The sequence below is a fragment of the Stigmatopora nigra genome, chromosome 17 (genome assembly GCF_051989575.1).
Source record: "Stigmatopora nigra isolate UIUO_SnigA chromosome 17, RoL_Snig_1.1, whole genome shotgun sequence".
Taxonomy (NCBI): domain Eukaryota; kingdom Metazoa; phylum Chordata; class Actinopteri; order Syngnathiformes; family Syngnathidae; genus Stigmatopora; species Stigmatopora nigra.
Window position 1 is genome coordinate 12,269,331 of NC_135524.1, and position 16,978 is coordinate 12,286,308.

The following is a 16,978-nucleotide window of genomic DNA, read 5'->3' on the forward strand; positions in this document are numbered from 1 at the left end:
CCACTAATTTTCAAATTCATGCCCACAATGAGAGAGAGAGAGAGAGTTAGCAAGCAAAACGTCTTTTTATTTAGTTATTTTTTATAGCGATTTTGTGTTACTGTCAACTCAATCTTTAAACTCTTCAATTTATAAACAAACAACAAAAATGTTAAGAGCTTGTTTAGAATCTGATACCTTTTTGGTGCACGTCATAAAAAATGAGACTATAGAGATGAAATGAAACTCATTAAATGTTATCACTAATCATTGTAATTATACTTGTTTACGAGGTGTAATGTTGTGATACTACTTGCACGTTAAATGTAAGAAAAAATTAAATAACCACATACATTTTTTTTCTTTGTAAAACGAAAATTTCCCTCATTTTGAAGGTGGAGGCAATGACGTCACTTCCTGTCCGCCATTTTACTCGCTAACAGCGCGATGTTAGCAAGTTACAAATGATTGTCGGAAGAATTTGGACTGTGTGCGTCCGTAAAAGAACGTGAGTACATTCTATCATAATAACTCTAAAGTTGGCTATCTGTATCTCTGTGTTGTACATGCGCCGCAGTTGCAATGTTGCCCTAGTCATAGCCGTAGTAAGTTACTGTATTGACCGCATGGTCTCCATGTCTGGTCGGCGTTTGTTTGGCTTTCTCCTCGTGATTGATTTTCTCTCTTTTTTTCGCGTTTAGTGGGACGTTCATTCGGCTTTAGTAGCATTTTAACCTGTAACTTTTTTTGGTAGAAGTGATTGACGTCGAAATTGGCGATTTAAATGTTAGCATTCCGGACGTGAGGCTATTGTTCAAAATGGGGACTATTAAAACAAAAGTTCATTCGTTCTTTTAATCTGCCATTTATTAACAAAGTAACAAGTCTGGTGGGTTAATATTACTAAAATGTGTTTAATAGTAGTGCTTAAATTATACAAATTTCGAAGGGAGAGAGATAGAGAGAGGGAGAGAGAGAGAGGGAGAGAGAGAGAGAGGGAGAGAGAGAGAGAGGGAGAGAGAGAGAGAGAGAGAGGGAGAGAGAGAGAGAGGGAGGGAGGATCTGTAACTTCAGACCCAACAAGTTAAATGTTGGGTCTGAAGTTACAGATCCCCATACTTACCAACCGTGCACAAAGGAAAAACGAGGCATGAGACTGTGTTATATTTTAAAGCAACCGCGCAGCTGGGGAAGGTTGGAGGCGCGAGTCCATTATGGACACGCACTCGGCTCCGCGGACCTTCTCCTCCTCCTAAGTCCCAAGTCGCGCTTTTATTAGGTTTCAGCAATGATGTCATGGAAAAGGTACAACAGTCACTGAGACATGTTAAAGACATCATTATGATTATTGACAGGTTGTTCTTTGTTATAGGGAATTTGGATGTCACGAATCCTTGCATATAATCTCTCAATACGTGTCACGGTTAAATGTCATAGGGACCTTCAATCAATATTACAATCATCAGTGTCACCACCATCATAGGTGTCACTAAGTGTCACTGTTTGGCTGCGGATTTGTCATAGAGCCAATAGGAAATATGTATGTCCTTTGAAATGCACTTGTTATTGTTTCACGCAACTTTACATTCCCTCCTGTAGTGGATTTAAAAGGACATCAGACTAAAACAATTAAGCCTTCTCAGTATTACATCACTAGTAGATTTACAACATTAGAACCATTCTCAGGAATTGGCGAGAACCTCTTGGACTGAGAATGGAACTGAAATTGAAGTCAGGGAAGTAGCAATGTTCTCCAACTATGGCACACACACCTCCATCTTTTGCTGTTATCAAATCTAGGACCATCCGGTCTTGCAACTCCATTTCTCTAAGGGCTCTTGATTCATCTGCTATACCTTGTAGGGCTTTGACAGTTTAGTTAATGAACACTCGTGTAACACTTCAATGTCCAAGTTGGGAAATTAGTGACAATGATTTGGGGGGTGTGGACCACAACTTATGGTCACCAGGCACTGCCCCAAATGGAATCACGTGGTTTGACTTGCACCGACTTTGATCTTATATATCTTATCACCATTTGAACAATATTTGCTAAACATAGTAACCATCATTTCCAGCACAATCTTTGCCTTAGTCACGTCTGTGGCTGTGCACTCAACAAAGACATTTTTTTGTCACCAGAGTAATTTTTGAGTGATCTCCATTGATGATGGGAGGCATTGACAGAACAACACCATTGCTATCATAAATAACAGGCTACAAAGGCTTGTCTTCAATAATATGGAGGAAATGTTTCAGGTGGCTGTCAGTCTTGTACAGGCTCATGAGTTGGGTGGCTGTGTATTCTTTGAGCTGGTTTAGGGGCTTGGAGAGGATGTCTCCTGGTGGTTTAATTGTATACGTGAAAGGACCTGAGATGGTGTCTAGGTCATGAGTCCCTATCGCCACCAGACTCCTCTTTCTGCAGATGTTTTGAAGCAGTTTGTCCTGGAACTCGATGAAGCTATCATAGCGTTCCTGCATGAATGTGATGTTCCTACATCTGACGCTCCCGCTGTCTTTACATCACCTTGCTCACGGCTGATTATCTCCTTCTCAGAGGTGACTTCTGCTAGCTCCAGTCGAAATTCGAAACATAGTTCGTCAAACTCATCAGTATAGGTTTTCCCCAACGCTTTAGAGAGATCTCTTTTTACGCCAAGAGTCCGCATGCTTTCTACTATCCTTCCTCTCTTCAGCCACGGTGAAAAGGACCCAGCCAGACGCCTGTAGCTGCCTGCAGAGGTGCCTGACTACACAGGCACGCACATATTTTCTTGGTTCTTTGAATTGTTCTTTTCATACGACTTCACTTTCCTCTGTGACAGCAGCACGGCATAGTCTCATTTTTCAAATCGAATCTCTGGGGGCGGGGCGTTCAGCCACACTCAGGCTGCCACTGATAGATAGTACAGTCACAGTGATGAGGGTGGCAGCGGATTTCATTTTGGCTTCTGTGTGATGGTGTAAAAACTATGAGAGGTCAAGGTTAGGTGAAAGGTGCTCGTGGCAGGTGAGTAGACGTCAGATGATTTTTTCCGCGGACAAGGGTTTTGGAACCGTCCGACTTCCAGTCTACTCAGAGTCACCGATGTCTTGAACTACTTTGACTTGGGATTGGTGAATCCACGTCGACCTCTCAGCAATCTATTACTGCGGTGGGGGTGGTGAGTTGGACCACGAAGGGGCCTTCCCAACATGGCGAGGACCAAGACTTCCTTTTTTTTTTTTTTTTTTGACTCAAATCAGGATCTGGTCACCAGACTTCACCACCTCCATTTGTTCGCTCTTCAAGTCCCACGCTATTTTGGACGTTGCACTTGTTGTTGTTGTTGTTAGGCCACCCAGGCGTCTAAGGGTTACCCTCAGCTGCGCTAGAGTTGGCCCTGGAACGCGTATTAGTTCATCCTGGGGGTAGCCGTTGGTGGTATTTGTTGCATTCGAAGGCGGCGACGGGCGGCCGCTCAGGAGACACCTCGCGAAGGTTCCAACTTTCTCCCTGTTGCACTTGTTTGGGCCTGAGGTCATCTTGCACATTGTAACAAATTAAACAGTTCCTACAAAAATTTTAAAGTAGGTACTTAGACCTCTGGGACATGGAACACATGCTCTGCCATGTACATCATCCCTCCTGTTGAGACATGGCTTCCATGGCTCACTTTTGGAATAAATTCTTTGGTAGGCACGGTAGGCCTTTAGCTGTAAATAGGCCGTCTGTAGATTGTTCTGCTTCTTCATGTATCCATGCATCTTTTCTTTCTGTGGTGCAATGTTTTCAAATAAATTAACAGTTTTTCGATCTACTCAGTTTTTGTTGTTGTGTATGCTGTATGGTAAGTGTTGTCTGCTGCTGCTTTAGCTGCTGTATTCTGTCGTTGTCTTCACCGTGTGCTTAACATTTGCTTACCGCTATGTGGTTGGGCTTAAAACCCCAATGAACAAAATCACAACAATCTTACTTATTTTCTAACTATAGTTTGTAAAAATTTAAAATCCTTATCAGTCAAAATTAAATATGCTAGCTGGTATTCTATTTTGATCCCTGCTTCCTTGTTAAGATCAATAATTATTTTTGTTGTTTCCTTTCCTGCAATTTCACAAATTAACTCATCATACCAAAAATCGAAAAAATACAAAAAGCAAATCAGGCTGCTCTCTCCTCAGGAAAACAGCTTTTCCGTTCTCTGCAACAGTTACATTCAAATCAAGTAGTATCCCGAAACAAATGCACACATGTATACCTCTGAATAGAATTGAACCCACTAAATTGTAACCACCCCTTGTTTGTTAGGGTTAATAATTTTAGCTTAATTGAGTAATTTAGAGCAATTAAAACTCATTAATTAGAAAATGCATACTAATCAAGTCCAAATGCATGCAATAATGTGTATCGTGTGGCCTATTATACTCAGTCGTGTTGCATATTAAAATTGAATATATCCCAATTTAGTAGTCTTTTTATCAAATGTCACATTCCATTGTCTTTGAAGTTTGCCCATCATCTCCTGTAAAACTTTCTCAATCAATATTTTTCAATTTCTAATCATTCACATTACACATTAACTATCTGTAAGAAGGTTTGGTCTCAATTGAAACGCTTTCGCTTTTTTTTTTTTTATGGAGACAATAAAATCAATATCAAAAGTTCCTAATGGCTTACGGTATTTCTCTCGGAGCAATAATCTTTGCGATCCACATTGGAGTGCTTGCCACTACGTCTGATCACGTCAAAAAGTTTCTTACTTATCTCCTCAAACGTTTCCACTGAGAGAACCTCCTTACTTTTCAGCTATTTTCATGTCTGCTGGTTGGTCAGCAAAACTTGGAACAGATGTTCTCATTTGGGTTGCTCGTGCGTCTTTTCCATGTTTCCTGTAGAGAAGCACAGTCTCCATCTGCTAACTCAAAATTAGTGCGTTGCTTTAAAGTTTTTTTTTTTTTTTATATTTTAATGCAGATAGCCAGATTACTCATCATGCAGCTCCAATCGTGTAGTGAATGATGGCGGTTTGTCTATAGTCTACTAAATAAGATTTCCATATTTTGTCGTCCGGGAGACCTCGTCCTGTGGGCGCAATGATTTCATAATGCAATATGGAACCTTTAATCAATCCCGTCAATTAGTCAGTTAACACACTATTACTATAAATCAACGGTACTTTGGAATTTCATATGATGCACTGTTTTTGGTTTTTCATTTCAGTGCCAAAATTTTGCATTGCAGATTTGTTCCTCCAAGTCAATGCATTATCAGCAAAAAAATTCTGATTGTCCATAATTTTTCATCACCATCCAAAAAGGCTTCTTGGCGATTTCAGAAATTGATTTCCAAATTTCTAAATCCTTTGCCACCTTGATATCTAACTGATTGATTATATCTTGGTGGTTTTCCAATCAAAAACACAAAAAGACAAACAACTACGCTCACAGACATCAGTGGTCTGTAATTTGTTATCACTAGTGGAGAGCACCACCTGCCACCTTTTGCTGTCCTATCAGCACTAATTATCCGCAAAAGAAAAAGAAATAGATTAAAGGCATTAGGTTATCAACAATTGTTTATACTTATGCAATCCGTTGTATTCTAATAGTCATTAATATGACTCGCGCTAAAGCATCTTGGATCTGTTCAGGGCAAACTTCATCCAAGATAAATCATGCTTATCCTAAATCAGGGGTGTCCAAACTTTTTGCAAAGAGGGCCAGATTTGGTAAGGTGAAAATGTGTGCGGGCCGACTATTTAGCCTGACATTCTTTGAACCATTAACATTAAATACAAATTAACCTTTTGGGATTTTTTTTAATTACAAATGGCATACTTTTACTTTTACATTTTTTTTACATTTAGGTTTTTACCGAAATCACAAACCACAAAAAATTAAGAAAACTATCAAGGATATCTAAGTTCATGTGAAACATCACATATTATTCACTATTATATGCTCACTGTAGGAACAGTGCTGAAAACAAAACAATGATCACTGCATATTCAAACTGTGATTTTGACCATCACAAAAAAATAATGAACTCATGTATTTTATACTGTGGTCAACAGTGCTGGCGGGCCGTGTATTATTGATTTCATGATAGAGGCCACGGGCCGGTAAAAATTTGTCCACGGGCCTTAATTGGCCCGCGGGCCGGACTTTGGACATGACTGTCCTAAATGAATTTGTAATTTACCCTCTATGCATTGTCTTTATGCTTGATATCCTTAATATTGTTAATTTCCTCTGCTTCTAAATCCTTATCTCTTAAATACTTGGTATATTATTATAATAACTTGTATATAATTACATCTTATTTATCCGTCTAAGTTTATCTTTCGCCGTTTAAAGTCCTATTTTGCGCGGCAATCATCAAGATTTATGAACGTTTCACAGCGTTCTTGTATATATGTATGTATATATTTATATTTATATCTATTCATATGAAGATTACTTGCATGCTTTTCTCAGTGACTGGCCCAGTTTTTCTACTCTTTTTTTCTCTTTTTCCTATTTTCTACTCCGGAGCGGGCGGCGGCTACGCCTTTCCCTTCACTCACACACAGACAGACAGGGACACGTACACACACGCAGACACACGCAGAGACACGCACACGCGCGCGCACGCACTCACTCTACTAGGAGACTCCTATTTTTTTGGTGCACCGTTTCCTAATTAAAGTTTTACGAAATATTAGCTATTTTATGAGCGTGGAGTGGGGAGGTGCAAATTGTTACGTATTTGCGGCGACGTTTAATTTCCTCTGACCGACGACACCCGATAACGCCACTTTTGTTTAACAGGTTAGAAAAAACGAGTTAAATAAGTGTTACGGATCTCTTCGAATACTACAGTGATCCCTTTGATGTCCGGCCTATGTGTACCATGGGTTTTTTTCTTCACGGGCCCAGCCCTAGCGCTTCTCTTTACTCCCCACGTCCTCTAGAGCGTTCCTCTTGAACGTTCCTACCGGTATTTGGTGTTTATGTTTCAAAACACTGCCTCTCTTATGTTACTCATTTGGTGTTTATGTTTCAAAACCCTACCTCTTTTATGTTACTCATTTGGTGTTTATGTTTCAAAACCCTACCTCTTTTATGTTCCTTGTGAACTTTTGTAAATCGTGATAAGCGTAATAATTAAACAGCAAATACCTGTTAGTCCTTGGTGCTGGTCTGGTTCGCGGGACCCGGTCTCCGGGCGGACGGCCGGGGCCGGAGGGGGAGACCCGTCTCGCAATGGGAGACGCTGTCGACAGATTCTCGGTGTCCTCAGTCCGGCGGCGGTCGTCAGCCCAGATACAGGTCGGGTTTTCGGCACCAGTTAAATGTTGGGTCTGAAGTTACAGATCCCCATACTTACCAACCGTGCACAAAGGAAAAACGAGGCATGAGACTGTATTATATTTTAAAGCAACCGCGCAGCTGGGGAAGGTTGGAGGCGCGAGTCCATTATGGACATTGAAGTAGAAAGTTTGTTGTTGCTGTTAGCTAATTTCAATATTAGCCTGTATCTACTTCCACAAGTTCTTTTAATTCATAAATGGAAAAAGTCAGCAGAGTCTCGTTCAAAAGGCGTGGCTTTATATAACAGATATATCTGGACCTAACACCTCATACAGAAGCAAGAGGAAGAAAGGTAACTCAATACAGTTTACAAAGCACATATATAGCAATGATCTCCGTCCCTCTAAGTATGAGTGTGTGTGTGAAAAGACCCCCTATGACCCCACACATGGGTCATCCTTTTAACTCATGTCTGTCGGCAGTAACTTCTCTTTCTCTGAGCCGAGGGGGCCATAACTTCTGGTAACACAAACAAAACTGGAAAAAGGAGTGAGACACTAGGGTTCACATTGGTCATTCTAAGATAACGGAACTGAAAGTGACTTCAGCGTCTATGCCATAAAGTATAGATAGCTCATTATTTACGCGATAAATCATACAGGGTTTAACAAGCGGCTGTGTTCCACATAGTGAAGTCGTAAAAACACTATTAAACATATATATAGTGGTTCAGCCTTAGTTTCATTTGCTTACTTATTAATGTATTAGTAAGTTGCATAATTGTCGTTAGTTAACATTTTAATATATAATTCCAACAATCCCTCTCTTGATCCCAGAAAGTTCTGGGATCACATAAACAAGCGGAGAGGGGAAAATCAACAAAGTTACTCCAGGGCGTCTAAGACGTCAGAAGAAACAGGAGGGGGACACGACCCTACATATGAACCAGAGTTAACTAGAAGTGGCATCAAATAGGCCGGAGGTGGCCCTAGATCACGTTTTTCAAGGCCCGTCGAGATCAGACGTTCGGACAGACGACATAAACAGGGAATACAACAACAACCACACGTGACCAGAATGGCGGTGAATACAGCAAGGGAGAGTAAGACGGATGAGACAATGCCTTTAAATTTACCGAACCATGCGCCCATTGTGTCATCCCACCATGAAGTGTCGACTCCCGAATGAGATTTTAATTCGACAGAGAAAGAACGCAGCTTAAGTTGACTCCCGTTGCAGCCCCAACGGGAGCTGATGGCTCCATGGCAGTGTTCAGTCTGAAAGGCAAATCAGAGTTGCGTCTGGGCCTCCGTTTGGTGGATGAGCCAACATGAGGGAGACTGGAGGCCCTCGCACGGGCCTTGTGGGGATCAGGAGAAATGGGAGGCGGCGTTGTGGGATCTATGGGAAATGGCGACGCACTGGATACAGGGTTGGCGCTATCGGTGTCGTTGGCTTGGAGTGCTCCCCATAGGTATGATTGGGGGTCGCCTCCGGAAGCTGCATCGCCCACACCAAGGACGATGAAGGGTATTATGAATATTATGGTACAGACGACGATGACCAGGACCACGGTCGGGTTGAGACTCCGTCTGGATGCTGTAGCCCAAGGGGGTGCTTGTTGTCGGGATCAACTGGAACTCTCCGACGGAACATCCTGAAGCGATGACTGTTGGGCCGGGGGAGGCCGGCCAACGGGAGCAGGTGAGCACTGCGACTTGTGGAACCAGGTGTCTCCTTTGCCTTCCAGCCGGTAGGCGTGCGTAGTCCTTTCCACCACTCGATATGGACCAGACCAACGAGGCTCGCTCCACTTCCGCCGGTACACCTTCAGGAACACCTGAGTGCTGTAGCTTTCTACTTTTCCCTGGGACTGTAGCACGGTATCGTCTCGTTTCTCGACTCGAATCTCTGGGAGCGGGCCGTTCAGCCACACTCAGGCTGCCACTGATAGTACAGTCACAGTGATGAGGGTGGCAGCGACTTTCATTTTGGCTTCTGTGTGGGGGTGTAAAAACTATGAGAGGTCAAGGTTAGGTGAAAGGTGCTCGTGGCAGGTGAGTAGACGTCAGATGATTTTTTCACGGACAAGGGTTTTGGAACCGCCCGATTTCCAGTCTACTCAGAGTCACCGTTGTCTCGAACTACTTTGACTTGGGATTGGTGTATCCATGTCGACCTCTCTTTACTGCGGTGGGGGTGGTGAGTTGAACCACGAAGGGGCCTTCCCAACGTGGCGAGGACCAGGATTTCCATTTTATGACTCAAATCAGGATCTGGTCACCATACTTCACCACCTCCTGCAGGATAGACAAAAAGATCACGGCAGCTTACATGTTCTTTGACAAGTTTATCGGTTTCTTGGCTTTATTGTACCATTTGTGCGCTCTTTAAGTCCCACGGTCTTTTGGACGTTGCACTTGTTGTTGTTATTGTTGTTGTTAGGCCATCCAGGTGTTTAGGGGTTACCCTCAGTCGCACTCGTGAAGGTTGCAACTTTGTCTCCCCGCTGCACTTGTTTGGGCCTCTGGGACATGGAACACGTGCTCTGCCATGTCCATCTTCCCCCTTGTTGAGACATGGCTCCTTCCATGGCTCAATCTTGGAATAAATTCTTTGGTAGGCACGGTAGGCCTTTAGCTGTGAATAGGCCGTCTGTAGATTGTTCTGCTTCTTCATGTATCCATGCATCTTTTCTTTCTATGGTGCAATGTTTTTAAATCAATTAACACAGTTTTTTAGATCGACTCAGTTTTGTTGTTGTGTATGCTGTCTGGTAAGTGTTTTCTGCTGCTGCTTTAGCTGCTGTATTCTGTCGTTGTCTTCAGCGTGTGCTTAACATTTGCTTATCGCTATGTGGTTGGGCTTAAAATCCCAATGAACAAAAATCATAACAATCTTACTTAATTTCTAACTATATGCCTTATCAGTCAAAATTAAAAATGCTAGCTGGTATTCTATTTCGATCACTGCTTCCTTGTTAAGATCAATAAGTATATATCTATATATTTTTTTTAATTATTATTTTATTTATTTATTATTATTATTATTTTTTTTGCAATTTCACAAATTAACTAATCATACCAATAATAGGAAAAATACAAAAAACAAATCAGGCTGCTCTCTCCTCAGGAAAACAGCTTTTCCATTCTCTGCAACAGTTACATTCAAATCAATTAGTATTCAGAAACAAATGCACACATTTATAATTCTGAACAGAATTGAACCTACTAAAATGTAACCACCCCTTGTTTGTTAGGGTTAATAATTTTAGCATAATTGAGTCATTTAGAGCAATTAGATTTCATTACTTATAAAATGCATGCTAATCAAGTCCCAATTAATTCAATAATGTGTATTGCGTTGCATATTAAACTCAGTCGTTCGAAATTGAAAATATCCTAATCTAGTAGTCTTTTTTATCAAATGTCACATTGCATTGTCTTTGAGGTTTGCCAATCATCTCCTATAAAACTTTCTTAATCAATATTTTTCAATAGTCAGGCATAAAATTGAAATCCAGTTCCATTTCTATCAATTTTCTTTCTAGTTGTTCACATTAACTGTCTGTAAGAAGGTTTGGTCTCAATTGAAACGCTTTCACTCTTTTTATGGAGACAATAAAACCAATATAAAAAGTTCCTTATGGTTTATAGCATTGCTCCTCGAGCAATAATCTTTCCAATCAATATTGGATGCTTTCCATTACGTCTGATCGCGTCAATAAGCTTATCTTACCTGTCTCCTCAAACGTTTCAACTGAGAGAACCTCCTTACAGTGCAAAGATGGATCTGCATCCTCCGCTATTTTCATGTCTGCTGTTTGGTCAGCAACAGTTGTACGGACGTTCTCATTTTGGGTTGCTCGTGCGTCTTCTCCGTGTTTCCTGTTGAGAAGCACAGTCTTCTTCTGCCAGCTCAAAATTAGTGTGTTTCTGTAAAGTTTTTCTTTTATGCAGATAGCCAGATTAGTCTAATCATCCAGCTCCAATCGTGAAGTGAATAATGGCGTTTGGTATGGTCTACTAAATAGGCTTTCCATATTTAACACAATTTGAATGCCATTATCACTATAAATCAATGGTACTTTGGAATTTCATATGATGCACTGCTTTTGTTCTTTCATTTCAGTGCTCCAAAATTTCACATTGCAGATTTGTTCCTCCAATTAATTCAATGCATTATCTTCAAAACATTTGTTTGGACTAAACAATTTTCCACAATTTTTTCATCGCCATCCAAAAAGGCTTATTGGCGACTTCAGAAATCGATTTCAAATTTCCAATCCTTCGCTGCCATCCCTGAAAAGGGCTTATTGGCGATTTCAGAAATCGATTCCAATTTGCAAAATCCTTTTCCACCTTGATATCTAACGGATTGAATACATCTTGGTGGTTGGCCAATCAAAAACACAAAAAGACAAACAACCATTCACACTCACAGACATCAGTGGTCTGTAATTTTTTATCACTAATCGTTCTCAAAAGAAATAGGTTAATGTCATTTGGTTAACATGAATTGTTTGATGCTTATGCAATCCGTTATATTCTAATAGTCATTAATATGACTTGCGCTAAAGCATATCTCATCTGTTCATGGGCGACCGAGACACATCATTCCGTGCACTGAATGATCTGTGATGCTCACACACTCCCAGAGAAATCATGCCTATCCTAAATTAATTATTTTATCTAAACTTGCCAGGTAATTTACCTAATAATTTGGAAAAAGGCCATTTATGCATTGTCTTTATGTTTGATATCATTAATATTGTTGATTTCCTCTGCCTCTGAATCTTTATCTCTCTCTGTTCCTCCTTTCTCCATCGCTTGGTGCGAGGCAAGCATTCCAGGAACCCCCCCGCACGCACCCTCCCTGTGTCCTTGGAGTTTGTAAAAGTTGCCTGGTACGAGTCTTTACGACGAGGGGGCGTAGGTGGGGGCTACTGTCTCTCAGCAGGCCTGGGATCTATCAAAGATTTTATGTTGGCGAGTTTTGGGATGGGTTAGTAGGAGATGGGCTAGGGGAAAAGGCTTTTTTTTTTTCATTCCAGTTGGCGGCCATTTTTCCTTTGTCTCTATCGGCTTGGCCATTTTTTCTTCACGTGTGCTTTGGTTTTGAACGTTTTTCAAACAATAGTCAAATGTTACGCTATTAATTTATTTCTCTAGGTTTTTATTTTTATTTTTTAGGGACGTCCCAACTATGGAGGCGTGGGTGTAATTTTGTTCCCTTTAATTTTTGCCACAGAGGCCAACAGCTGAGCCAGGGTACGCACAAAAGCTACCACAGTCTTTCCTTTGACTTTAGATATCTTTTCCTGCAGTACCTTCTCATTCTCCGCTTGGTCCATACGTTGTGTGACTAGGGCCTCTGCCATAGCACACGCTTTCCAAAGATCAACATTCATATTACCCTCGGTCAGCAATTTAGCTTCTTGCAAATCAATAATCATTCTCCGTTTCTCCAACACCAATTTATCTTTTGCCCTAGAATCTGCACACAAACTCTTTCCATATTCTACAAAACACATTCTCAGCTGATCATCCACTGATTCCGGGAATTTGTACATTTTTCCAAAATCCGGTAATTTAAAGTTTTTAAACCATCCTTGATCCATTTTTGTATGTAATTTGGTTCTCAAGTGAGTGTCCTTTTTCTCCTCTGTGTTCACACACACTGGCTCACACTCGCTCAAAAGGGTGCAAAGAGGAAAACAGAGGCAGCAGTGCCCCCCCCCCCCCCTTTTCCTTTCTTCTCGACAGGGACGGGGTCGGAGTGTAGCTGCCCCTAGGAGTACGCTAGCTGAAACAAACCAAAACAGTAATTATCTTTGCAATATGAAGGAGAACACTATGATGTTATTCAATCTACACAAAGGAAAATCTGGCGATTTTCCACTACTTTCTCAACACAAAGAGAAAACACAAACCTAAACAAAAAATGACACACTACTACAACCGGCAACATATAACAAAATGAGATCCCACAGACAACAAATATGAGTAAATATGAACGTTTTTTAAGACCGAGTGCTCCAGGTTTGTAAACACAAGCTTTTAATGTTATCCTAGAGACAACAATGGTTCAGCTCCCTAAACCTTAAAAACCTTTCTACGGCCGGGCAAAGAGCGATAAACCCCATAAGAAAAACCCTAACTATCGTTTTTTAATACCGAGTGTTCCAGGTTTGTAAACACAAGCTTTTAATGTTATCCTAGAGACAACAATGGTTCAGCTCCCTAAACCTTAAAAACCTTTCTACGGCCGGGCAAAGAGCGATAAACCTAATAAGAAAAAACCTAACTATCGTTTTTTAATACCGAGTGTTCCAGGTTTGTAAACACAAGCTTTTAATGTTATCCTAGAGACAACAATGGTTCAGCTCCCTAAACCTTAAAAACCTTTCTACGGCCGGGCAAAAAGCGATAAACCCCATCAGAAAAAACCTAACTATCGTTTTTTAAGACCGAGTGTTCCAGGTTTGTAAACACAACCTTTTAATGTTATCCTAGAGACAACAATGGTTCAGCTCCCTAAACCTTAAAAACCTTTCTACGGCCGGGCAAAGAGCGATAAACCCCATAAGAAAAAACCTAACTATCGTTTTTTAATACCGAGTGTTCCAGGTTTGTAAACACAAGCTTTTAATGTTATCCTAGAGACAACAATGGTTCAGCTCCCTAAACCTTAAAAACCTTTCTACGGCCGGGCAAAAAGCGATAAACCCCATCAGAAAAAACCTAACTATCGTTTTTTAAGACCGAGTGTTCCAGGTTTGTAAACACAAGCTTTTAATGTTATCCTAGAGACAACAATGGTTCAGCTCCCTAAACCTTAAAAACCTTTCTACGGCCGGGCAAAAAGCGATAAACCCCATCAGAAAAAACCTAACTATCGTTTTTTAAGACCGAGTGTTCCAGGTTTGTAAACACAAGCTTTTAATGTTATCCTAGAGACAACAATGGTTCAGCTCCCTAAACCTTAAAAACCTTTCTACGGCCGGGCAAAAAGCGATAAACCCCATAAGAAAAAAGAAAGCAAGCCACACTTTTAGAACTACCGTTTCAGACAACACAAGGCAGGACAGTGAGTTTTTTTTTTTTTTTTTGCAGTACTCTAATTAAGAAGTACTAGAAGCCAATTTGACACTTTTGACTGATTTTCAGTAACAGGGAGTGTCTTACCTTTTTGTTGTGGTCGACCTTTTCACTGTCCCGGCCTGGATCGCCGTTCACGTATCTGCAACTCCTCCAATGAATCCTGTCCGTGACGCCAATTGAAGTAGAAAGTTTGTTGTTGCTGTTAGCTAATTTCAATATTAGCCTGTATCTACTTCCACAAGTTCTTTTAATTCATAAATGGAAAAAGTCAGCAGAGTCTCGTTCAAAAGGCGTGGCTTTATATAACAGATATATCTGGACCTAACACCTCATACAGAAGCAAGAGGAAGAAAGGTAACTCAATACAGTTTACAAAGCACATATATAGCAATGATCTCCGTCCCGCTAAGTATGAGTGTGTGTGTGAAAAGACCCCCTATGACCCCACACATGGGTCATCCTTTTAACTCATGTCTGTCGGCAGTAACTTCTCTTTCTCTGAGCCGAGGGGGCCATAACTTCTGGTAACACAAACAAAACTGGAAAAAGGAGTGAGACACTAGGGTTCACATTGGTCATTCTAAGATAACGGAACTGAAAGTGACTTCAGCGTCTATGCCATAAAGTATAGATAGCTCATTATTTACGCGATAAATCATACAGGGTTTAACAAGCGGCTGTGTTCCACATAGTGAAGTCGTAAAAACACTATTAAACATATATATAGTGGTTCAGCCTTAGTTTCATTTGCTTACTTATTAATGTATTAGTAAGTTGCATAATTGTCGTTAGTTAACATTTTAATATATAATTCCAACAACACGCACTCGGCTCCGCGGACCTTCTCCTCCTCCTAAGTCCCAAGTCGCGCTTTTATTAGGTTTCAGCAATGATGTCATGGAAAAGGTCCAACAGTCACTGAGACATGTTAAAGACATCATTATGATTATTGACAGGTTGTTCTTTGTTATAGGGAATTTGGATGTCACGAATCCTTGCATATAATCTCTCAATACGTGTCACGGTTAAATGTCATAGGGACCTTCAATCAATATTACAATCATCAGTGTCACCACCATCATAGGTGTCACTAAGTGTCACTGTTTGGCTGCGGATTTGTCATAGAGCCAATAGGAAATATGTATGTCCTTTGAAATGCACTTGTTATTGTTTTACGCAACTTTACAATTTTTTTCAAAGTAAAAAGTACTGCAGCTGTAAATAGTTTGGGAAACACGTTCTCAATCCATACCACTTTACAGGTTCTTCTGGGCGCCAACGCAAGTCGTCTCAAGATGTCGTCTCATGTAAGTTTCTTCTAATTGATTTGACTTTATTTGACTATAACCCTAACCCTGAAACTAGTTTATTCGTAGGCATGATTGATGACATAACCCGCAATTGGTCTTGAAACCCAAAATGCCTCCCATACGCTTTGATTTAAAAAATATTTCCCATTAATATGGTCTCTTCCTGCCATCTTGTGGCTGTTTTGAAAAAGTTCACCATACAATTATTTTTCCGACCAAAAACTCGGCCATCCTCTTGGATTTGAAAATTACTTCCCAGTAATATGGTCTCTTGCTGCCATCTTGTGGCCGTTTGGGAAAAGTGCACCCTGCAATTATTTTTTTCCGACCCAAAACCCTGCAATATTGTCCAGTAATATGGCACCCCAAAAAGAGGTGACACCCCCCCCCACACACACACACACACACACAATCGGTCATTAAAAAGCTTTCGGTTTATATGTGATAGATGGCACTTTTTCCCCCATTTTGTCATCCAGAGTGGGACGAGTTGTCGTCAGACGAAGAATCTAAAGAGCAGGACGATTCCCGGTAGGCGTGCCAGGAGGCCGCCTATCCGTCTGTTTTCCAGGGAAGTTGGAACCGACATCTCCCCCCCTCCCCACAGGTCCTTTGCCACTTTGGCCAACAAGGTGAACCGAGGCCTGCCTGTCTTCAACAAGGTATTCACCGGGCGCGCCGAGGTCTTCTGGCAGCAGGTGGTGAAGCTCCACGCCCTGGCCGGCCACCTTCCACCAGAAGGCCAAAGTAGCCGGCGTGACGGCCATCGCCGGCCTGGCCCTGGCGCCCTTCACCTTTGGGGCCTCGCTCATCGCCACGACCGGAGGGATCAGATCGGCTTCCGGAAGCATCTCGGACAACGTCAATATCTTCTCCTCCCCCCGACCGCCCCCCATTCTCCTCCCCCTGACCGCCCCCCTTCTCCTCCCCCCGAGCGCCGCCTCTTCCCCCTCTCCCTCCTCTTCCCCCCTCTCCCTCCTCTTCACCTCCCTCATCCCCCTCCTCCTCTTCTTCCTCCTCTTCCTCTTCTTCTTCCTCTTCTTCCTCTTCTTCTTCCTCCTCTTCCTCTTCTTCTTCCTCCTCTTCCTCTTCTTCTTCCTCCTCTTCCTCTTCTTCCTCTTCTTGTTCCTCTTCTTCTTCCTCTTCCTCCTCTTCTTCTTCCTCCTCTTCTTCTTCTTCTCTTTTTTTCTCTTTTTCTCTTTCTTTTTTTCTCTCTTTTTTTCTCTTTTTTCTCTTTTTCTCTAGTGCTCGCGCTCGTTCTCGCTCGCGTGCTCGCTCGTTTGCTCTCGCGCTCGCTCGTTCGCTCGCTCG

General features: G+C 41.6%; 2 long non-coding RNA genes across 2 annotated transcripts; one reads left to right on the forward strand and one right to left on the reverse strand.

The window, feature by feature from the left end:
* Positions 1-412: 412 nt before the first annotated feature.
* LOC144210295 (uncharacterized) lies at positions 413-16,194 on the forward strand. Its single transcript, XR_013329348.1, has 3 exons — positions 413-487; positions 15,620-15,664; positions 16,147-16,194. It is a non-coding gene; the product is annotated as an uncharacterized LOC144210295 (long non-coding RNA).
* Positions 7,530-15,189, reverse strand: LOC144210676 (uncharacterized). Its single transcript, XR_013329432.1, has 2 exons — positions 8,615-15,189; positions 7,530-8,561 (listed from the first exon to the last, which is right to left on the reverse strand). It is a non-coding gene; the product is annotated as an uncharacterized LOC144210676 (long non-coding RNA).
* Positions 16,195-16,978: the final 784 nt, after the last annotated feature.